This window comes from Aquarana catesbeiana, linkage group LG06 (assembly GCF_042186555.1).
Source record: "Aquarana catesbeiana isolate 2022-GZ linkage group LG06, ASM4218655v1, whole genome shotgun sequence".
NCBI lineage: Eukaryota > Metazoa > Chordata > Amphibia > Anura > Ranidae > Aquarana > Aquarana catesbeiana.
The window spans coordinates 120803808-120828038 of record NC_133329.1 but is presented as its reverse complement, the minus strand read 5'-3'; the positions used below and the strand labels follow the sequence as shown (position 1 = coordinate 120828038).

The window sequence follows — 24231 nt, the reverse complement described above, 5'->3', positions numbered from 1 at the left end:
AATGCAGAGAGCTGTGCCATAGCCGTGGCTCCCGCACACAGGCATGGGAGTGATATAATCGCGGCCTCGGCCATTCAAGCATATGGAGCCTGTGAACCCGGAAGGAAGACCGGGTGAAGATGGAAGTATCAAGGCGCCTTGACAGTGCTGGACTGGAGGGCTCTGTGTACAGGTAAGTCTGTCATAATGTGCTAGTAGGCGGTGCCTACTAGTACATTATGACTTACACCTGCAGGGGGTCCGATTTTTTTTATTATTTTTGTGGCGGTTTATTTAACAGTAGATTGGTATGCTGTGGGAACTTTCTTTTTGATTTCTTTTTGATTTCCTACATGTGCTCATATGTGTGTTGAGTCGGAATGCACTACACTACCAACAATGATATGCCATGAAACAAGAAAGGATCTGACGCTTACGAGATACTGCAAGATACTCAGTTTTAGAAGTTGGACCTTATTTTGGAAATATTTCAGGACTTCATTGTATTGTAGCTATATATCATCTTTGTTCTGTATTCAAATTCTGGGTTTTGTGACATGCTCTTTAAGTACACTTTAAGTGCCTTGAACAGTCCCTAAAGCCCAGGTATATGTAAATGAAGTGTGGCACGATATTTCATTGTGTGGCAATGCATAGTGATGTGCTCCTTCTTGCTTGCCCAAGAGGAATACTTGCTCTAAATGCTCCTAATCAATTTAAAAGGTGTTGTGTAACAGTAAGTCTAGGTGAGTGTATCCCATCTTCAATAGCATCAGTCATGATTCTTCCTGTTATATTACCATTTCTCCACCACCTGTCCAGCTTGCTAAAGAGTAAAGTGGCCTGCTTGAAGCCTCATACCTCTTTAGAACGTTCAAGGCAAGTTTACAGTGGACAGTGAAACCGTCTTCAATGCTGAATGCCAATGTGCTACAGAAGCTTTCTGTTATTTCCCTTACAGCTGCAGACAGGCAATTGAAATGCTGCCCGTTGTAGGAATATGTTCACTTTTACAATATCTGCCCCTAAAATTGTCCACATAATCTAAGACACCTTGTTTGTCCCTGGTCCTACTCATTAGATCCTTTTACCTCCACAGGCTAAGAGTGACTTTTAAGCCTAAAAAATAACAGTTGCAGTCTCTATGGAAGGAATACACATTTTAATTTTCGGACACATTTAAGAATTCAGCAAACCGCCTGAGGGAGACATATATCAAAGCAGTAGAAGTGCTGTCACGAAAGGTCACACTGTGTAGTTCGAAGATGACAGACTCCAGGGAGAAATCCGGGGAAGTATTCTTTTGAAAGAAGAGTTTGTGCTTATGCTGAACCGGGTCCTGGATGAGTTAGTTGGGCATACAGCAGCAGAGATTAAAACACAATCAGTTATGACTTGGCTTGTACAAGAATATGAACAAATTGAGTAAAGCAAAATAAGGGAAGTACAACTCTTTCATAGGTTATTCTGCAGAGTTGTTATAATTTAAGACTGAACATTCTTGCATAAAGCCTCTTTCACAGGGGTGCACTAAAGTGAAGGTGCTCCGTGCATCTGCGTACAGGCAGTCCCATTCACGTCTGTTGGGATGCAGTGGTAGCATAGACTCAGCTGCTCCCAATTTGACATCTGTGTACAAGTGCATGTCCCTGAACTCAAACTGTCTGTGTTCAGGGACAGGCACTAACATGCACCACTCACACAAATGTTAAATTAGAAGCAGCTGCTGTGTCCCAATAGACGTGAATGGTATGGGACTGCCTACACCCGGATGCACAGAACACATGTACATCCTGTACGGGAAAATACGGCCCTTCGCAAAAATGTATGCTTAAGTATGCCCTGCATGAACAAGGCTTAAGCCCACTTGTGACTGAATTTATTTATCTTTTCATTCTTTTTATTACGTTTTATGTTAAATCACTTTTCTAAAAAGGATAAGTGCACTCTACCGTGTCCAGGGCAGATCAGAGCTCATCTCCATAACCCCTTAGAGCTGGTGCCTGCCGGCCGGGAGGCAGGGTGGGGCTTATTGTCACATGACCACCATGATTGGCTGTCACGGTGGTCACATGATCGGAAAGCTCCCGATCACAAGCAGCGAATGGGAGCTTTCAGTTAACCGCCAATAACTGTTGTCTGGAGCGCGCAGGGTGCACACTCTCGGCACAGCTCTATCCACACTATTTCACGCAAGGCCCGGCCTTTGGGAGGCCACATATTTCCATGCACTCGGCCCGAAGAGGTTAACCTCTTACCCAAAACTGCACACAACTACACCTGCCTATAACCCCTAGAAAAAAACACACTACTCCCAATTAAATGGCCTAATCGACCTTTCATTGAACATAAGCTTATAAATAACAAAACATAGCAATAAACATATTAATCCAGGTAACCATAATTGCAGGTACTTGACGGTATATGCAGGTTCATATGGCTAAAACTTTGTGTCTGTGGCACCAGTTAGCTAAGTTATGACCCCAGCTGCCAAACACCGCCTTGGAACTAACCCAGCTGACCTCAGACACCCACTGGTCTTACCACTACCCTATCACTATGAATTAAACTGTACCAACTAGAGAATGCCACGCTTAAGATGGGTGCCCACCGTTTTATCAAAAACACCAGATTTAGACCCCCCGTCAAGGACCCCAAACCGCCAAAGAACAACAAAGGAAGTATAATAGTACTAACTGAAAAAATAGGATGGAAGGGAGGGATGTTCTTCTGACGATTTCCTCTCTGCAAATGAGCCTAAACCACTCCTCCCCAGCACAATACTCTCCTGCTCCTCCTGTGGGTTGAAGCCATCCCTGCTGGGAGAACACACTGATTATTGCTAGCGGCTGTTATAGCATGTACAATTTGATCGATCAACTTGGGTATATTCAGCGTACCCATACATACTTCCTGCTGAACCGGCAGGGTTAAGTGCGCTTTGTTTTCAAGGGCATTACCCAAACAAAACAATAAACATGAATTACTCCTTTTTTTCTTTAAACCTTCACCCTACCCAAAAAAGCAGCCCTCAGCTCTCAGAGTCTGAAAACCAAAAACTCAGAATGAATTAAACTGGCCTGAATGATTGATGAGCATAAGGAAGAAGTCTTTGTCAAGTTTACAAATGAAAACTACAGTATATGTACCGAATGTATCAAAGGTATGAGGGCACTGAAAAAGATGCAGTGGGGTTGATTTACTAAAGACAAATAGGCTGTTAATTTTAAAAGGAAAGTTTCACTTTGCGAGGGAATTTGCCCCAGACATTAGTGAATAAGGGTAAACTCTGCTGACATTCATAATCCAAACAGATGCTCTCTTTTTATATTCCTTGAATGTAATTGGGTATTCTTTGCAAAGTGAAACTTTACCACATCCACTAAGCTCTGGGGCAAACTCCTTTGCAAAGTACAACTTCCCTTGCAAAGTGAACAGCCTGTTTGCCTTTAGTAAATCAACCCTATTACATGTGCTAGTCTCTTAATCTGGAAACAAGGTCCTGTGTATTGTTAAGATATCGAATATCTGGAGTCCGGAGTTCCCCTTATTATTGAACTATATATATATTTCATTGGTTCTTAGGAGTCTGGAGTTCCCCCTCTCATATGTTCCTAACTGTTTTTGTGTATTAGAAAATATTGTGAAAGACAATGTCCTGCCAAGTGATGTCTGGACAAACTTGGCGGTACATTGGCCCTCTTCTGGGAAAGAACGAGATGCAACAACAACCCTAGTTGGAAAGCACCCTCATGTGTCACTATAAGATTGATTGATTGATTAAGTATGACAATATAATCTAGAGGTCAAAATGACCATATCTAATGTAGCAATAATAAGTTAAAGATGACTTGTTGAGATAACTTGTTCTTTGGTACTATGCCATACATAGGCATCCATTTTAACTGTATCTGTATAAAAAGCTGAAGAAATATATTTGTAACCACCACACCCTTTTGAGCGGTGGTCCGGTGTACACTATAATTTTTGTATGACCTTACTCTGAAGTAAACCTGTTATCGAATGCTTCTGTCCTCTATTCCAAAAGGCTAATACAAGGCTAACTAAAAAGGTTAACATAACAGATGGTGACCCTGATACGTGTCTTCTACTCTGCACATCCATTTCTGGCTCTCATCCCACTACAGGACACCTAACAACGGCGCCTAAGGTGAGATATTTCTCCCATGTTATTATTGTCTTTGCTGTGTGGGAATGAGATCCGGGGGGCGGATGTTAAAGCAGATGTCAGAAGGTAACATGCTTATCTTATTTTAAAAATGCATACTGCTTGTGCATGTTTACTGAGAGTAGTTGTTTCTCGGATATATGTTGTTTAAATTGTAAAGTAATTAAGTGCATGTGTATATATATATATATATGCTAAAATAATAAGAGTACTAATTTTTCCTTACCCTTTGAAATGACAATATAATATATACTTTAAATAAGGGATGTGTACTAAAACGCAGGTACCATAATTTCTAAGAGTGCATAGAAGCTGCTGAATGGTGAATTTTTGTATGATTTTTTATACACCTGTGGTCCTAGGGCGAAGGTGTGTGCCCACAGCGGAATAACAGTGAAGGAATAACCTGCTGTGTGTTCTTTGGTATAGGAAGCCTAATCAGGGATTAGCCAGCCTATCGCCGCTCAGAATGGGACGCCCCAATGAGAAATTAGAACAAGAAAGAAATCTTGAGATATATATACCGTATTTTTCGCACCAAAAGACGCACCTGACCATAAGACGCACCTAGGTTTTAGAGGAGGAAAACAAGAAAAAAAATATTCTGAACCAAATGGTGTCCTAAAATATTTAATATTATACTACTACTATAGGTGGGTGGTGGAGAGACAGTAATACCACCCCCTATCAAATCAGCTCAGCTACACTATACCTGAGTGGTGGTGGTGGACACAGCAACTTCCCCCCTTCCCAGATCAGCTCAGGGTGACAGGACAGACACAAATACCCCTTCAGCCTCTTCTATCACAACAGCTCAGGTGACTGGGCAGTGGATAGCATGCCAGTCCACATCTCCCACTTATCACCAGCTCACCTCAGGCAGTGGAGGACACTGCCATTACAATCCACAACCCCCTCTGGCTGGCTGGCTGGCTTGTTCTCAGCCTCAGATCCACCCAGGCAGCAGTTAGGAAGGAGGACTGGGGACACAGTTTGCAGCAGCAGCTGCCGGTGGAAGGAGCAGGAGGTAAGACTGGACCAGACCACGGCACCGCTGGTGTTTTGGCTGAAAAAAAAAAACAGCCAGGGCTCTTGCCGCTGCGGGATGGTGTCATCTGGCCGGTGTCAACTGACCTGTGCGGAGCGCACCACCATAGCAATGCCACTGACACCCCCCCCCATGTTTTGTCACCCGGGGCAGACCGCCTTCCCCAGCTCCTGCTTGGTATGCCCCTGCAAGGATCCGCCGCACATAATGTCCTCTCTCCTCCACAGAGAAGCCGAGCCCTAATATTCTGATGCGGTGGCAATGGGGGGGGGCGGTTGCATGGTCAGTATTCGCTCTATAAGACGCAGGGACATTTTCCCCCAATTTTTTTTGGGAAAAAAAGTGCATCTTATCGTGCGAAAAATACAGTATATATTTGACTGCTGGTACACAGTTATTGAGGTGTAATAAGGAGAGTCCTTTGGTCCCGGGATTCTAAATATTGTCATTTATCAAGGAGGTAACGAAAAATTTCTAAAGGAAGATAATAATAATAAATTGCAAATTCTTCACTTAATATAAGGTATATCTAAATAGAAATGGGAAATTTGTTTAATAAAAGTGTCTTACCCGTAATGGCAAGCTATGGGTTAACAAGGAAAAATGCTAAATGCCTTTTAAAAATAGCAAAAAACACAGGGTTAAGTATTGCTAAATTACAACCAGATGCTTTATTCTGCTTACTTTTTAAAATGTATGATTGCGGTGGTATTGAATGTAAAAAAAAAAAAAGAAAAAAGAATTTTGGAGTTTGAGGAGTAAGAAGTGCAATATACCTCACAAAGCTGGGACGCCTTAGCCAAGTTCAGAAGATTAGATAAACCTACAAGTCTATTGGCTCAGGGTCCCTCACCAGTCCGTACCAGGAACCAAGCAAAAGTGAAGGAAAAAACTCTCCGAGAAGCAGGACTTGCTGTAACTTCTGAATCACGGAGAAGAGATAGGAAGTACTTTGCCTCTCAATTACAAGATGCACCCCTGGAACAAATGCCTCTGAGGGAGGTTGCTCTTCCAGGAGTGACAGATGGTGATGGAAGATACACAGCATATATAAGCAAAGTTTATGTTCACTGGAAACCTCATGGGATTAGGGCAATTGTAACAGATTTACCAAATGTTAGGTACGCGGATGTTTGGAATGTGTTTGCCAAAAATAAGGGTGCTTATGAACAAGAAATGTTATAGAGTTAGTTAATGGGTTAATCTCTCCCTATTTGTGTGCACGGGGACAGCTAACAAATTCCAGATGTGTTTATGATTTTCCGAAACGGAGGGGTCAACAGGCTCTGTGTCAGTGAGTGGAAGGATAGTGCAGGCAGAAGCTATTGCCACAGTTTCTAACTTGTCAATAAGAATTTAAAGAGAACTAAAAAAAAAAGAAATATCGTAGAGGATGTAAAAGAAAGTGTAAGAATATATGTGGATGTATTTGAATCCTGCAATAGGATGAAGGATGTGGTTAGAAAGTATGTGGTTTGAATCCCAGTAGATGAAACTGCTTTCTCCAGACATGGTCTGGTTAAAGAGGAAGTAAACCCTGATGGGTCTACTTCCTCTTTGTTTCCCTGCAAAGGTAAAGCATAATGGGCTACTAGGCATACTATGCCTGCGATGTCCCCGATTTCCTCGCCAGCTGAATGCATCCATCTTCCGTCCTGGGTCGCGGACTCTGGCTCTGTGACTGGCTGGAGTTGCGTGACGTCACTCCCGCTCGTGCTAGCGGTAGCCGCCAGTCACGGCATGACCTTTACTTGGAACGGCACAGTGTGAGATTTCTAAAGTGCGCATGCGCCGAATAGGTGGGCGCGTGCGCAGAAGAAATCCTTGTACGGGGAATTGTAAGTATCTCCTAAACCGTGTAGGTTTAGGAGAAATTTACAGCACCTACAGGTAAGCCTTAATATAGGCTTACGTGTAGGTAAAAGTGTGTTGTGAGGGTTTACAACCACTTTAATGCCCTGTACACACGGTCGGATTTTCCGATGGAAAAAGTGCGATCGGAGTGTGATGTTGAAAATTCCAATCGTGTGTGGGCTCCATCGGACTTTTTCCGTCGGAATTTCCAACACACAAAGTTTAAATGCAGGATATAAAATTTTCCGACAACAAAATCGTTTTAATACCGATCGTGTGTACACAAATCCGCCGCACAAAGTGCCACGCATGCTCAGAATAAATTAAGAGATGAAAGCTATTGGCTACTGCCCCATTATAGTCCCGACGTACGTGTTTTACATCACCACGTTCAGAACGATTGGATTTTCCGACAACTTTATGCGACCGTGTGTATGCAAGACAAGTTTGGCCCAAAATCCGTCTGAAAAAATCAGATGGATTTTGTTGTCGGAATGTCCAATCAATGTCCGATCATGTGTACAGGGTATTACAGTTTCATGGGAGGATTGTTACAGGACGTTAGAGAATGGAGAAAGAAGCCAGCACTAGAACTAGTGAATATTGAATCTTAAAGAATAAGAGAGATTAATAAGGATAGAAATAAAAATAATGAAGGTATAACAAGTTCCCATACCTGAGAAAGCAGCACTGCATATGGAATGTATTGAGGTGCAGGTCTTAGCTGTTCAAATTAGACGGGAAAGACAAGCTAAGTCAAGGGGAATTTGCTTTAGCCGATGAATATGCTACAGGAGCAATCTATGAATACCCATCCAGTGCCATACATATGTTGTTTCTGACTGAATTACTTGTCGATTTACACATTTTGCCTGCCTGTTTGTGATGAAGATGGCCTGTGGACTATGAAGGGAAAAGTGGTTTCTCCTCCGACTCTGTTTCCTTCTTTGTTTTCTTTGAGTCATGGGCCTTGCCATGTCTCAACAGGAGGGAGGTGTCGGGTTATTAACAGGTTAACAGGCACTGGTGGGCCCCAGGGTTTCAGACATATGCTGCTAAAAAGATTTGTGAATGTGTTACATGCCAAACCCATAACATTGGGAAGCCAGTACCTACCCCTATGAAGCACCTACCGCATCCTAAAGAGCCATTTCAAATTGTGCAAATTGACTTTTCAGATATGCCCCCTTGTGGAAAATTATGCCAGAACTATAGTAAAATATCTCACTAGAGAAATGATCCCTAGATTTGGTGTAGGGGAAATATTCTCCTCACACAGAGGTACACAGTGCTCTACCGCTCAGAATCTTTATGGTCACAGTAAGACTACAATCTAGTTGAAATGGTATTATTATTCAATAATAACTTACTTTCCTTGTAATGAGATCTGTTCTCTGTACCCTAAGGTTCTCCCAAACGATGTATGTGTGCTCACACCTCTACCACATCATGCTGATTGATAACACAGTTCATGACAAGAATAAGCAGAGAAGGTTCTATTCATCATGGGAGTTGAATTTTTGCTCCTGATTCAAACATACTCAGTTCTGACATATGGGAAGAAGGAATGGCCACTCAAAGGAATATGAAGTATTGTATAGCAAGTCTATACTTGGATAATAGTGGATATAACATTCCAAGTAGCATGCATTTTCTGCATCTAGCTGCAGTGTCTTCCAGCTTCCAGCTAAACCGAATCTTAAAACATCAGTCAATTTTCTCCTAATACCCATCAGAATCCTTTAACACCCATTCATCTTTGTGGTTGTGTGACAATCTAGCTCCAGGCAAGTGATTTAGCCTGTCATAGCACTGTAAGAGAAAGGCATTGTAGGAAATAAACCAAAAAAACGATCATTAGAACATGATGTGCTGCTCTTTTATAAGACAGTTTACCTGGAAGTAAAAAAATTAGGTCCAATCCAAGCTGATATTTCCATATCGGATGGTTGCTGGTGTGCTGCAAACCATAGCGCTGGTGTAGATATCCATGCTTTTAAGCAGCAATAGCTATAAAATTAGGATTAGAATAAGTACTTCACCCCCCAGTGTCACGTCCTATTACTATCTTGCCTGGCTTGGCTGAACAAGGAGGTCAGGCTTCTTCTGCTGGGCAGTTTAGTTGGCAGAACTCAACAATCTCATTAAGATTTTACCATGTAGCTAATTATTGGTGGGAAGGGGGGAAAGACAGGTACTCAAGAGACCTAGAGAAATCTAATAACCCAAATGTGCTGTAATAATATGGTCTTTGACCTAAAATATAAGTTCAGAGTGAACACAATAATACTTTGGCAGTCCTTCACTCTGACTATGCCTACATGTCAACTGGACCATTTGCAGCAGACTGGAGCAGGGTTTGGCATGATGCTCTAAGGCCTCATGCACACTGGTTGTTTTTAACACTGCTATTAGGGGGGTCTGGCGTTTTTTGTTTTGCATCTAAACAACCCTGTATGGTCGCCTATGTGTTCATGCACACATAGGTGTTTAGAGGAGTTAAGAGGCAGGGGCATTTAGAAGCAGAAAAGAACCCCACTGTCAGTATGTCAGGAGTAGCAACGTTTTGGCAGAAAAAATTTACGCGCATAAATGCATCTAAATGTGCATTAACACTAGGTGCGTTTAGTGATAGAGTGTTAAAGGGGTTGTAAACCTTTGTGTTTTTTTCACCTTAATGCATCCTATGAATAAGTTTGATGTTATCTGGTCTAGATGGCTTCAATCTATGACTTAGGTATCATGTCAACCAATGGGTACTGTGTACATTGTAATACTGGATATTATTTTAATTTTTTTCCGTGTGTCACATATTCTCCGAGTGAGCGGGGGTGGGGGTGGGGGGGGGGGTGGCGGGGGTTTGTTGAAGGGGGGTGGTCTGGGCTTTTTTTTTTTTTTTTTGGGGGGGGGTTTGGTTTGGTGTAATTTTTGTGGTCTTGTCTGTATCGTGTCAATGTTGTTTTCATATAAAATAATAAAAAGTATTTGATTAAAAAAAAACCTGTCTTTTCAAGGTTTTTATTTTAAATGCAGTAAAAAGTCTTACCTATTTTTCCTTTACATAGTTTTTAAAGATTAGCTTATTTGGTGGAGTTATTCTTCAACAGGCCAGAGCTATGACACTTCTCCTATTTCACATTTAGTTTTTGTAACTTTGGTCTGGTTTGCATTCTGTAAGAAGATTTGTATTTAAAAAAAATATATACTGAGTGCTGACCTTGTGTTCTAACAAAAGTCATATGCAATGCCTCAGATGTGTGATAATGAAGGATATTCCAAAGAGCAGGATTGAATCGACACCCGAATATGACATTAAGACAAGTCCAAAAGGTTAGGAATGGTGAGCCGCACTGATCTGCCTTTTCAATTTCTATGTCTGCATTGGAAAAATGTCAATTTCTGTCTCCCAGCTTTGCACAAACTAAAGCAGACGCTCACATTTTAATTGGCGCGGGACATTCTGGGTAATACCTGAGGCTGTCTTTAAAACTGATGTATAGAAAGTCAGACCTTCTTCAAAGGAAAGGAGAGCATCTCATTTATCAAGCTCCCGCTGCGTGCCTGCTTTACTTCAGAGCCATCCTGTATAAAAATTATTGATCGGGATGGGAGGGCATTGGGGGGCTGTTTTGTCTCAGGTCAGTTTTCCGTAGCAGGCCTAATGAGCAACTGAAAGTTCTTTTACACTTTAGACTCTCATCACCAGTTATTGCTGTCCAGCAGGAGCAAATATCGAACATCCCCAGTTTCTAAAAGTTTTTTTGCTTTCTCTTTGCAAATTTGTTGGTTGAATGTCTGTCGAGCTGCTAAAACAGTAGGGCCCCAACGTGAAGTGCTCCAACATCAATACAGCCGCCCTGAGTAGTTCCACTTGCTCTAAAGTCCTGCTTTTTCCCCTAATCAATGCTTTACTCAAGTTCAAAGAAACTGTACGTCCTAAAATCTGAACTATTCCATTACCAACAATTCTTTATTTGCTATGTCCTCTTTTTGTCTGTCTTGCCTTAATGAAACTTTTTTTTTTTTTTTTCCTTTATAAAAAAGAAAGCTATTTTTTCCCTAAGTGCTAAAGTAATTTCTCCATTTGAAATGACTGCCTCAAAGGGGGCTTATATTAAGGCTCTCTCGAAAGTTCATTATCTCTGATTTTCTGCTGTACTTCTGCAGGGCGGTATTTAGACTGTATGCTACCCAAGGCCATAACCAATAATTACTCTCCCAAAATGATTAATTGTGCAAGCGGCATACTCATTGTAAAATATCAATGCTTCTTTGCAACTTATTTTAAAAACAAAGTTCAAGCAAAATATAATACTTACAAAGCTCCCAACTGTCCCTGATTTCGAGGGACTGTCCCTGATTTGGAACAATGTCCCTCTGTCCTACTCATTTCTCCCTCATTTTGGTCTGAGCTATATTGTTGTATATAAAATGCACTTTTTATCTTTCAAAAAGTGCTTCTCAGTGCTAACTTTTCATCCAATTTCTAAATTGGTGCATTTGCAAATGTTAAAAGCCATAAAAGAATAGTAGTGGTAAATAAAGCACTTGTAGGTTTAATTCATCAAATTTTGTATAATGTTCCTTTAAGGGAGTGTGGCGGGGGGGGGGGGTGTCCTATACCTACATACTTTTATTAATAGGTGTTCCTCGCTCCCATCTCAAAAAGTTGGGAGGTATGTACAGTAGATCTGAAGAGAAAAGCCTCAAATTTGTGTTTTTGTTTCCAGACTCCACATTTGAAAAGGCTAAAAGGATACTGTGAAGACTAAACCTATTTTAACCACTTGCTAACTTGGCATGTAAACCCCCTTCCTGCCCAGGCCACTTTTCAGCTTTCAGCGCTGTCACACTTTGAATGACAGTTGCACGGTCATACAACACTGTACTCAAAAGAAATTATTTGGTCCCTTGATGATTTTGTAAGTTTACCCACTTACTGTACAAAGAAATGAAGGGTGTATAATTTTTGTCTTGGGTGTATTTTAAATGATAGAGACAGAATATCAACCAAAAATCCAGAAAAAAAAACCACATACAACAAATGCTATAAATTCAGTTGCAGTTCTGTGAGTATTTGATCCTCAAGCAAAACATGACTTAGTACTTGGTGGAGAAACCCTTGTTGGCAAGCACAGAGGTCAGATGTTTTTTGTAGTTGGTGACCAGGTTTGCACACATCTCCAGAGGGATTTTGGTCCACTCTTCTTTACAGATCTTCTCTAAATCCTTAAGGTTTATTGGTTGTCTCTTGGCAACTCGAAGTTTCAGCTCCCTCCATAAATTTTCTATAAGATTAAGGTCTGGAGACTGACTAGGCCACTGCTTGACCTTAATGTGCTTCTTCATGAGCCACTCCCTTGTTGCCTTGGTGGTATGTTTTGGGCCATTGTCATGCTGGAAGACTCATCCACGACCCATCTTCAGTTTTCTGGCCGAGGGAAGAAGTTTCTCATCCAAGATTTTACAATACATGACCCCATCCATTGGCCCCTCAATGCGGCAAAGTCGGCCTGTACCTTTAGCAGAGAAACAGTCCCAGAGCATAATGTTTCCACCTCCATCCTTGCCTGTAGGGTGGAGTTCTTAGGGTCATAGTCAGCATTTTTGAGTCAAGTTAATGCCAAAGAGCTCAATTTTGATCTTATCTGACCACAGCACAATCTCCCAATTCTTCTCTAATTCATTTAGATGTTCATTGGCATTACTGTACATGTGCCTTCTTGAGGAGGGGGACTCACCATGTTTTTAGAAAGAAAAATCCTGAAACAAGGGTTTTTCCAAGTACCAAGTCATGTTTTGCTTGGGGATCAAATACTTATTTTACTCACTGAACTGCAACTCAATTTATAGCATTTGTTTTATGTGTATTTTCTGGATTTTTGGTTGATATTCTGTCTGCCTGTTCAACTAAATGATCAGCTAAAAGGAGTTGGGGCTGTTTGTGGCTGTAAGCATGTATCTGCATGGATGCAGCAGTTACCTACAGTTAGGGACAGATGTCTGACCCTGGATGCAGAAAGATTGGATGTGTGGATCCATGTTTGTAACCACTGGCAGCCCTGCCTTCTTTCAACTTTTCATTAAGTTACTTTATGGGATTATTTAACCATTTCCCATCCACCCTATAGCAGTTTTACTGCTACAGGGTGGCACCTGAGCTCCGGATCGAGTGTATATCTACATTATTATTATTATTATTATTATTCAGGATTTATATAGCGCCAACAGTTTACGCAGCGCTTTACAATATAAAAGGGAGACAATACAGTTATAATATAATACAATACAATACAATAGGATTAAGAGGGCCCTGCTCAGAAGAGCTTACAATCTAATAGACATGTTCTGATACTCCCGGGAAGGGGGCGCGCATACACGCCGGCGGCTCGCTACCACTGTGATTACATGCAGCGAGAGCCGATACGTGGGTACAGTGGACTTGATGTCCACCAGCACCCAGCGATCGTAAGGAAAAGACACAGAACTGTGATCTGCCTATGTAAACAACATTGCGTCCCGGACTTCCCTTTTTTTTTTGTACTTATCAACCGCTTGTATTTATCTTCATTCATGTAAGTGCACAAATTTACTTTTCTAGTTTTGCGGAGTTTTGCTATGGAGGCTTTTATTATCTTTGCATATGCAGGAGACTAATGGGGCATTGAAAACGAAGGAGAAAGGAGATACAGCCGTTGGTGCTGTGAATGCTGGTTACCCCCTGGTGGGGAGAGTGAGTGCAGCAAGAAAGGGGAGCACAAGTGGAGAAAATGACACGCCGCATGGTTTTGTGATCCTTTGCAGCACTATAAATATATCTGTATGAGATCCTCTTGCAACATTGGATTAACTGCTTAAAATTACAGCACATGTCACTTTATGTTGAACCACTAACAGACTTATTCATTATAGCACCTGTCACTTTAACAGCTTTTTGCACTATTAGAGTTCTGGCACTTTTATATTATTGTATTATGAATGTTTACTGAACACAGCTGTGATAGATGTTTTTTTATCTACCAATTAACTATAGAAGGGTAAAACACCCTGAATGATCACATGTTAATTTTTTTGAAACACACGTTGTAACACGCATTAGCACATTTTTACCGCAGCGCCACATCCACTTCTTCCCTCTACACCAGGGATATGCAATTAGCGCACCTCCAGCTGTTGCAGAACTGCAAATCCCATGAGGCATTACAAGACTCTGACAGCCACAAGCATGACCCCCAGAGACAGAGGCATGATGGGACTTGTAGTTTTGCAACAGCTGGAGGTCCGTTAATTGCATACCCCTGCTCTACACTATATTCTGACTTCTACCTTGGTAGCTGTTTTAGTGGAGGCAGCAGCTATAGAGACATATCATTAGGTCCATAGCATGGAACTACCCTTTCATTTTATTAGATCGCCATTCTGACGGGGGGAAGGGATGGAGTTTGCGCCCCTGCAAAGCAGGAAATACATTTCATCTTTTCCCCTAGTAAAAGCACCTCACTCATTACAGTAAAACACTGGCTAGGTACACAGTTAACCCTTTGATTGCCCCCGATGTTTAACCTCTTCCCAACCAGTGTCATTAGTATAGTGACAGTGCTTATTTTTAGCACTGATCACTGTATTAGTGTCACTGGTTCCCACAAAGTGTCAAAAGTGTCAGTTAGTGTCTGACTGTCTGCCGCAGTATCACAGTCCCGCTATAAGTCACTGATCACCGCCAATATTAGTAACCCGCTATAAGTAACTGATCACCGCTAATATTAGTAACCCGCTATAAGTAACTGATCACCGCCAATATTAGTAACCCGCTATAAGTAACTGATCACCGCTAATATTAGTAACCCGCTATAAGTAACTGATCACCGCCAATATTAGTAACCCGCTATAAGTCACTGATCACCACCAATACTAGTAAAACAATATATATATATATATATATATCCCAAAGTTTGTAGACCCTATAACTTTTGTGCAAACCAATCAATATACACTTATTCTGATTTTTTTACCAAATATATGCAGCAGAATACATATTGGCTTAAATTGGTGAAGAAATTTGATATTTTACATATTTTTATTGGATATTATTTTAATAGCATAAAGTAAAAAATATTGTTTTGTTTTTTTGTTTTTTTTTTTCAAAATTGTCATTCTTTTTTTGTTTATAGCACATAAAATAAAAACCGTAGAGGTAATCAATTACCACCAAAAGAAAGCTCTATTTGTCGGGAAAAAAAGACATACATTTTATTTTGGTACAGTGTTGCATGTTGCATCACGCAATTGTCAGTTAAAGTACCGCAGTACCGTATCGCAAAAAATGGCCTGGTCATGAAGGGGGTAAATCTTCCAGCGGTCTAGTGGTTAAAATCTGGTCATAGAAGAAAAACAAACGCACATACAAAGAGCCCAAGGACTGTAACCAATATGAACACTCACATGGGTTGATCTTAGACTTCTGTTCCTTCCTTTGTGCTGAGGAAAAGTACAGCTTTAGAAAGGTCTTACCATTCAAGGGACAAGCAAAGACTCAGATTGGTTGTTCGTTTAAGGGTGCTTTATTATATATGCAAATATATGACTGTTTCACATGCTATCCCCTCAAATTATCAAAGGTCACTTCCTTGATGTGTGCGAGTAAAAAGATCATTGGACCGTGTGATTTACCTGTCAGTTGTTCCTGGTTTTATGGATCATGGATTCATGATAAAGCACTGTTTAAATGGACTACTAGAGCAAGACGTTGCTTGTTCCTTTGATGGTAGCTGTGCACAGGCCACCCCGCTCAGGCCCTGATCCTGAAGAAGCTTCTGCTGTAAAGTGACCCAATACTAAACAGCCCTACTGTTATGCATAATTGGGTTGATTTACTAAAGGCAAATAGCCTGTGCACTCTGCAAGTGCAGTTGTTTCAGAGTGTAGTAAATAAGGTAAAGCTGTACTCTATTACATGTAAGAAATACATGACCAGTGTAGTCTAAATGTCCCCTTCATTCTTATCGCTGTTACCCACTTATCTCCAACCCATACCTTACCCACCTCAAATAATGAGACCACACTTATATTTTATGGAGTAAAATGGCCATAACAGCCTATTTTATTAAAACAAACCAACTAAATAACTCCAAACCACTATATATATATATATTATATATACTGTATATATAAATATAATAAACAATAACATAACCTGTTAACCCCAGTCTGATGGTCTCTGACGGTGACCCACCTTTTAACCACGTATAACCACATACCATACCAATGCACTGTGGGACCTTTTCCAAACTGATAGGCCTCCAGCTGTGACCGCTCGGAGACAACCCCTTCCCACAGTGCAACCATTCCAGTATTCCATCCACCGTTCAGGAATACACCGGAGGGGCACATACAAACGATGAGCCCCCCACCCCTTTTTGATCCCTCAGTTTACTGCCACCGTCAAAGACCACCAGAAGAACACCGCCATAGCCCTGAAGGGCACCTATCCGCTGTCATGACGACCTTCTTCCTTTTCCTGCAATAAATTAAAAACAGAGCAGCAAGTACACACGGACACATTGCACACATATATCTAGGGCGGGAGGGTGGGAAAAACTGCCTCCTCCTGTAAGTTCATCTTCACACTGACCCTTTGCACCGCCCCCTCTATAAATATAACCACTCCCCTTTGGCAAAAACTTCTTTCTTACCTTCCCCTTTCTTGCCACTCCCATTACTCCTTTCCACATTAACCCCATATGTGTCTCCCTTAGACACACTGTCATGGCCGGCCCTATACTATCCCTCCTTGCAGTCCTTTCGTTCCGGGCCTCACTGGAATGGGGGTTATTTATTAAAGGCAAATCCACTTTGCACTACAAGTGCAAACTTCAAGTGCAAAGTGCACTTGAAATTGCACTGAAAGTGCACTTGGAAGTGCAGTCGCTGTAAATCTGAAGGGAAGATCTGAAATGAGGAGAAGATCTCCTCATTTTATTATCCAATCGTGTGCAAGCTAAAATGTTGTTTTTTATTTTCCTTGTATGTCCCCCTCGGATCTACAGCGACTGCACTTCCAAGTGCACTTTCAGTGCAATTTCAAGTGCACTTTGCACTTGTAGTTTGCACTTGTAGTGCAAAGTGGATTTGCCTTTAGTAATGCATATGAAACAGTGTTTGTTTAGTATCACTTTAACTAAAGTTTCACATGAAATGTAACACACCTGGGTGGGCTGTGAGCGCGTTCTCTGCACCCCGAGCCCACCCTATTTTGAAGTCTATTAGAACCTCTGGCTCCATACGGTGCTTCAAAAAAACACCCACCCTGCATTGGAATCCATGCATCTGGCGTCCTGAAAGGGGCCGGATGCATAGGTAGGGGGAGGCGCCACCGGATGGGGGGGGGCGGCGTCTGTGTGCCCTTAATGGACGGGCCGCCCCTGCTGTATTCAGTACTATTTTCAGCATAGCAGGTTGACATTTCAATAAAGTTCAGACAAAAAAAAAACTACAAGCTTAGTAGCATCATTATAGCTTCTAGAGGTTGCCCACCAATAAGGGCTTGCTCACAACAGGTGCTCTGAAAGCTTTGTTTCCTCTGGTGTCAGTTCACACAACTGTTGAGTGGTGCAGTGGTGTGCATTGGAAAAAGTACTGTATGCCAGTGGCAGCTGGTATTTTCTTTTTAGGGGAGGGCAGCAGACACCCCCCCCCCCCCGAGCAGCCGGCGGGACCTCCCCCCCTCCCCCTGCTGTTTGTTGGACAGTGGGTAGCAGGTGGCGGGCAGCGGCTCCTTGTTCTTCATCGGCAGCTTCCAGCGTGTGGCTCCTCCTAGGCATCCAATAGGATTGCCTGTCCTTTCAGCCAATCGGGTAACCGGTATCAAACTCCACTTCCTGATTGGCGGGGAGGAGGATCAGTGTTACAATAGCGAATATTCATTCGCTGTTGTAACACACCTGGGTGGGCTGTGAGCGCGTTCTCTGCACCCCGAGCCCACCCTATTTTGAAGTCTATTAGAACCTCTGGCTCCATACGGTGCTTCAAAAAAACACCCACCCTGCATTGGAATCCATGCATCTGGCGTCCTGAAAGGGGCCGGATGCATAGGTAGGGGGAGGCGCCACCGGATGGGGGGGGGCGGCGTCTGTGTGCCCTTAATGGACGGGCCGCCCCTGCTGTATTCAGTACTATTTTCAGCATAGCAGGTTGACATTTCAATAAAGTTCAGACAAAAAAAAAAACTACAAGCTTAGTAGCATCATTATAGCAGTTAGGCAGCTTCTATACCAGGGTTACCCTATATTCATTGAGGAACATTGAGAGAAGATTTAAAGATGATATAAACTCTAAGTGAAAGATTTCTAGTGTGCTGGAGCACCGTGTATCATAAATATGAATTTTCAATACAATACTATTTTCAACTTATTTCTCCTGGTTACCATTTTAGTGTTACTAATATCTTCTAGCTTCTTTTATCCATTTTCGGTCTATATGCACTCACTCCACTTTTGGCTGCACATCATTGCTCTAGAATGGCTCCCTGTTAGTAATAGTGACAAGAGTAGATCATGGCTGCACAATATGTGGGGATTTATTAAAACTGGAGCATTGAGAATCTGGTGCAACCGTGCATGGTAGCCAATCAGCTTCTAACTTCCACTTGATCAATTAGACCTTCATACCTCCCAACTGTCCCTGATTTTGAGGGACTGGCCCTGATTTGGAGCAATGTCCCTCTGTCCCCCGTTCTTCCTCATTTGTCCCTCATTTTGGTCTGATTTATATAGTTATATATATAAAATGCATTTTTTAGCTTTTAAAAAGTGTTTTCCTTTGCTAAACCTTTTATCCAATTTGTAATTTGCTGCAAAATTGGCCAAAAATTAGCCTATATAAAGGAATAGTAGTGGTAAAAAAAACACTTGTGGGTTTAACTAATCGTTTTTTTTTTTGTATAATTCTTCTTTAAGGGGGCGTGGCAAGAGGTGTGTCTTATGCATACATACTTCTGCTCATAGGTGTCCCTTTTTCCCATCTCAAAATGTTGGGAGGTATGGGCTTTGACAAGAATACCTGAAAGCTGATTGGTTTATATGCAAAGCCGCACCAGATTTTCCACTCTACAGTTTTAGTAAATCCCACCATGTGTCAGCTTAATAGGGTGTATTCTTCCCGGGGAGTGCAAGTGACAGAATAGCAATGCTGGAGCGCAACTGGGAGACAGATGTCATCCCATAACAGGATGTGTCTGAATATGACAGAATCAGGATACAGGTTTAAAAAGATTGACAACTGCTTTTGAAATAACATTAATGTGTTATCGATTATATAATCGCTTACTGATTAGGTTTTGATCTACTTTCAAGTTTAGAAGAAATGAGCACCAAAAAAGGACAAATCTATGAGGCAGCTCTGGTACAAATAGAAGAATATAAGATGAAGGGGTTGATTTACTAAAGGCTAAACAGCTGTTCACTCTGCAAGTGCAATTGCGCCAGAGCTTAGTAAATCAGGTAAAGCTTCACTTTGCAAAAAACACCCAATCACGAGCAAGGAAAAAATGAGCTTCTGCTCATTTACTAAGCTCTGGAGCAACTGCTCCTGCAGTTGTGTTGCCTTTAGTAAATCCACCCCAAAATGTGTCCTTTTTGTCACTCCTTTTCTTCTACACTTTTGGCGTTAACTCTTTCCTACTGTATGAATATTGTATGTCTGTGTTGGATAGATCTCATGTCTTGGTGACAATTGTCATTGGGACAAGGAGTGAGAAAAATCCTCCACAAGGTTGATAAAGGTAGGTATAAAACCTGACTGAGATTCCAACCTTTTCCGACTATTCAAAACTAAAGAATGGTTTTGGCTGGAGCTCTACTTTAACAGTTGGCTGAATGATCATGCTTATTATCTGGAATTGCTATTTAAGATAGGCTCAGCTGTCAAACCTACATGAATGCAGGATGTGAAGTTGGTGTAAACTGGCTACCCAAAATAAAAAATAAATAAACTTTTTTTCATTACACAAAGATCTTTAGTGCTTTGCAGAAATTCTGATTAAACTGCATTTTTTTCTGTGAAACAATCATCCTTAGCTGCAGTAAATCAGCAGGTAGTGACAGGAAAGTAGAAAGGTAATAGTGCATTTTATATGGTTTGTGGTTCAGCGCCAGTGAAATTTTAACATGGGTATAAAATAAATGGATCAGAAAATAAAAAAATGCAATGGAGAAAATGAAGTCCAACAAAGAGATGTGTGCCATACAAGGTGAAGCTTCTAAGCTTTAGGCTGGAATATAACATAGTAATTGGCATAACAATATAACACAAAGTTAGTACACACACTTGGCCATCTGCTAGTACTAATTAAACCACAATAACAGGCAACAAGTAAAAACAGTTACAGGCATACCCCACTTTTAAGTACACAATGGGGTTTATTTACTAAAGGTAGAAAGTGCAAAATCAGGCTCACTTCTGCATAGAAACCAATGAGCTTCTAACCCCAGCTTGTTCAATTAGGCTTTGGTAATAAAACCTGGAAGCTCATTGGTTTCTATGCAGAAGTGAGCCTGATTTTGCACTTTCCAGCTTTAGTAAATAAACCCCATTGTGTACTTAAAAGTAGGCTATGCCTGTATTGAACAGCTAATGGCATACAGGAAATACTGCAAAGTCTGTTTACTTAGTTTGCCTTTATTCTTGGCTTTATATATTCCTCTGAAGCCTGATTTACAAAAGGTGATCAGAAACTTCATAAAATTACTTACCATCTCCAACTAGTTGAACCTCCCTGGCGGTATGATTATGTCCGATTTTTGATGCTCAAATCGGTACAATTGTTTTGCATAGAAATTTGGCGTTTTATATTGTAGGCCTGTAATTCTTAGCAATAACACACTTAAATCTGTCCAAACAAGAGTCTAGTAGACATCCCGGGTATGATAAAGTTTGAAACACGAAATCATAAATTATAATATAATAAATAACTATAAATAACTATAACAAATAATAATATAATAATAATAAAATGTATTCAATAATGCAAACACTGAAATTTGCTCAGTTGCATAATTTTCGCTTTTGTTACTTTTAGTGTTTGATGACGAAATTCCCCACAAATCATTATCGCTCAATTTTGCAAGTGATTCTAATTTACTATCGCTGTTTTCTAGCTGGTCTAAAACCACTTTTGACGTAAAGGGACACTTTTTGGTTGCTATGGACAATCTCAAGTTTCCAGGCAGAAAGAACAGTATATATAATATAAAACTTCATGCAGGGCACTGGACAAAGCATTAGGGACAAAAGGGAAGTGAAATAATCTAATACAGTAATGTAATCTGTAAGATTACAGTGTACTGTATGTGTTGTGTGTTTTCACACAACACATAAAGGTAGGTTTTGAATTTGGTGCCGGGCTCCATCCCCATGTGTCGAGACGCTCGCAGGGAATAGAGCCTGGCACTGTGGTAGATCGAGCGGAGGACGTGGCTCACACACAGCGGGAGGACATCGCAGGATCCTGGGGACAAGATAAGTAACTTTTCCTGGATCCTGCAATACGATCCTGAGTGTGGCTCGGGGTTACCGCTTTTGGTACTGAAAATTCACCCCGAGCCACACTTACCGTAGGAATACTGCCAGGGAGGTTAAGGTAGGGTGGGGAGAGTCAAAAACATTGTTAGGTTTTTTGTTTCCATCTATGTGGACATTGGAGATGGTGCATTCCAGCCCTTTTCTCGCCCTTCTCTTAAAAGAAAGGTATGTTTTTTTTAAGAATCATACTTATCTACAATGCTTTGAAAAAGTATTCACACCCCTTGAAAATTTTCCACATTTTGTAATGTTACAACCAAAAACGTAAATGTCTTTTATTGGGATTTTATGTAATAGACCAACACAAAGTGGCACGTGATTGGAAAATGATAAATGGTTTTCGAAATGTTTTCCAAATAAATATCTGAAAAGTGTGGCGTGCATTTGTATTTAGCCCCCTTTACTCTGATACCCCAAACTACAATCTAGTAGAACCAAATGTCTTCTGAAGTCACCTAATTAGTAAATAGAGTCCACCTGTGTGTAATTTAATCTCACCCACCCCCACCAGAAGTGATGCAGTGGAAGTCACTATGCGAGGACCAGGTAAGACGCCAGTCACTCGGCGTGAGACCGGAGGAAAGCTGACATGCAATGATGGACATGATTATTCATCTTTAGCACTTATGTTAGTTTGCTTGTGAGTAGTTTTTAAACTGGCTGAAATAAATGTATCTTATTTAATGGGATTACACTATTTGGAGCATTCTTCTTTTTTCATGGTAACCTGTGTATACTAGTGAAAGGTGGAGATGGAATGATCTTAAGCACTGGGTAGCTGATTGATTAAAACAAGCACATTTGCTGATGATTTGTTTAAGAGGCAAATCCATCTGGTGAGTGAGACGGAGTCCCTGGGAGCGGGTGCACTACACAGTGGGTATCACAGGAGAGTGGTGGTGGATTTTGTGGGAGTAGTGTCACTGAGGAGCAGGATTTTTCCATCACTGGTGTGGTGTTCTCTGGGCTTTATTAGTGAAAGGACTATTATTATATGGACACTCAGATTTATGTATTTGAATGCTATTGATTGATTTATTACAAAGCTGCTTCACATTCAAATATTGGAGAATGTGGTGAATGTGGAGGCAATTGAAAGTAAACTTGTCATTACAGAACTATGAGATGGCCATTGTTAACCTCTTACTAAAAATACCAATTGAAGGTTGTTATGCTGACCTATTGGATTCAGTACTTTCTGTTTCATTCAGCAAAAAAAAATCTAAATTCCTTAACTAAATATTCATTCTGGGTAAGTGACTCAGATTATTAAATTAAAGGATTAGACTAAGGAAGGTACGAGCGGCTAGTGTCCAAAGGCATATAAGTTTGGTGGTAGATTAAAAGCTGTTTATTGACAGTAACTCCTTCTTCAGGTCTACCAAAAAACACATGAAAAATATGCAAAGAACAGACATATACAAGATCAAAGTATAAAAGAAAAATTGCAAAAGTGCAAAAAGATCATGTCAAAACTGTAAATATGTTTTGATAATATACAGAATATATTTACAGATTCGATATGATCTTTTTGCACTTTTGCAATTTTCCTTTTATGCTTTATTCTTATATATATCTGTTTTTCGCATATTTTTCCTGTTTATTTGATAGCCCTGAAGAAGGGGGAGTTCTCTCCCCAAAACACGTTGGGTTGACGTACGTGACGATACTCTCAATAAACACCTTTTAATCTACCACCAAACTTATATTCCTTTGGATACTGGCCTCTCCTACCTTCCTTATTTCCTAGTCTACATGTGGGAACGACCATAAACCCCGACCAAAAAGGCAGTCGCCCACACCCCAAAAAAGGTTCACTGCAATTATCCAACATTGGGCACAACCTACTGGAGGAACTCTCTCCACCCATCCACATTTATCACCAATCTATGACTAGTGACTGAGCTAGTAAGTCCAGCGCAGTATACAGCACAAATCAGGTATTTTTGTCTAAGATAAGGTCTTCCAAATCTCTATTTTTAATGCGTTTGCTGATCTATAGTAAGTATGCAAATCAGGAAGATCAGAGGATAATTAGATGCATCTCAATAATTTTTAATTTAGACACCTTCATGAATGAGGGTTGATTTACTGAAGGCAAATAGACTTGCAGTTACCCTCTGCAAGTGCAGTTGCTCCATAGCTTAGTAAATGAGGTAAGGCTTCACCATGCAAAGAGTACCCAATCACGTGAAAATGAAATAAAAAAAACAGCATTTTTGCTTGCACATGATTGGATGATGGAAGTCAGCAGAGTTTCTGCTCATTTACTAAGCCCTGGAGCAACTGCACTTTACAAACTGCACAGTCTGTTTCCCTTTAGTAAATCCACCCCATTATGTTCTTTTCTATCTCCAATGCCAGACGCATGATCGTTGTGTTTCATTTTCCTAAAATTGTTGGCACTATTAGGTGACCTAACTTCTCCATCTAAAAAATATATTATTTTTTTTTTATACAGGGATCACCGGAAGCCCAAGCATAGAATAATCAATGGAGATCCCAAAATTAGATATTTAAGTAGAGAAAGGGTGGCAACCGAGCAGAGAAGGGATTAGGGCTCAGAGGGGTTGAATCCTGTTGG

At 40.9% G+C, this 24231-nt stretch overlaps 1 protein-coding gene across 9 annotated transcripts in view; it reads left to right on the top strand.

Annotated features, from left to right (window-relative positions):
* Nucleotides 1–24231, top strand: part of ELFN1 (extracellular leucine rich repeat and fibronectin type III domain containing 1) — an 855107-nt gene that overhangs the window by 514520 nt on the left and 316356 nt on the right. The window contains exon 1 of one of the 9 annotated variants that reach the window (XM_073636735.1): nt 3942–4150. The exons of the other annotated variants lie outside the window; for them this stretch is intronic. The gene's annotated coding sequence lies outside the window, so the exon portion shown is untranslated. Of the gene's footprint in view, nt 1–3941; nt 4151–24231 lie in introns of those variants that run through there. 9 annotated transcript variants of the gene reach the window in all.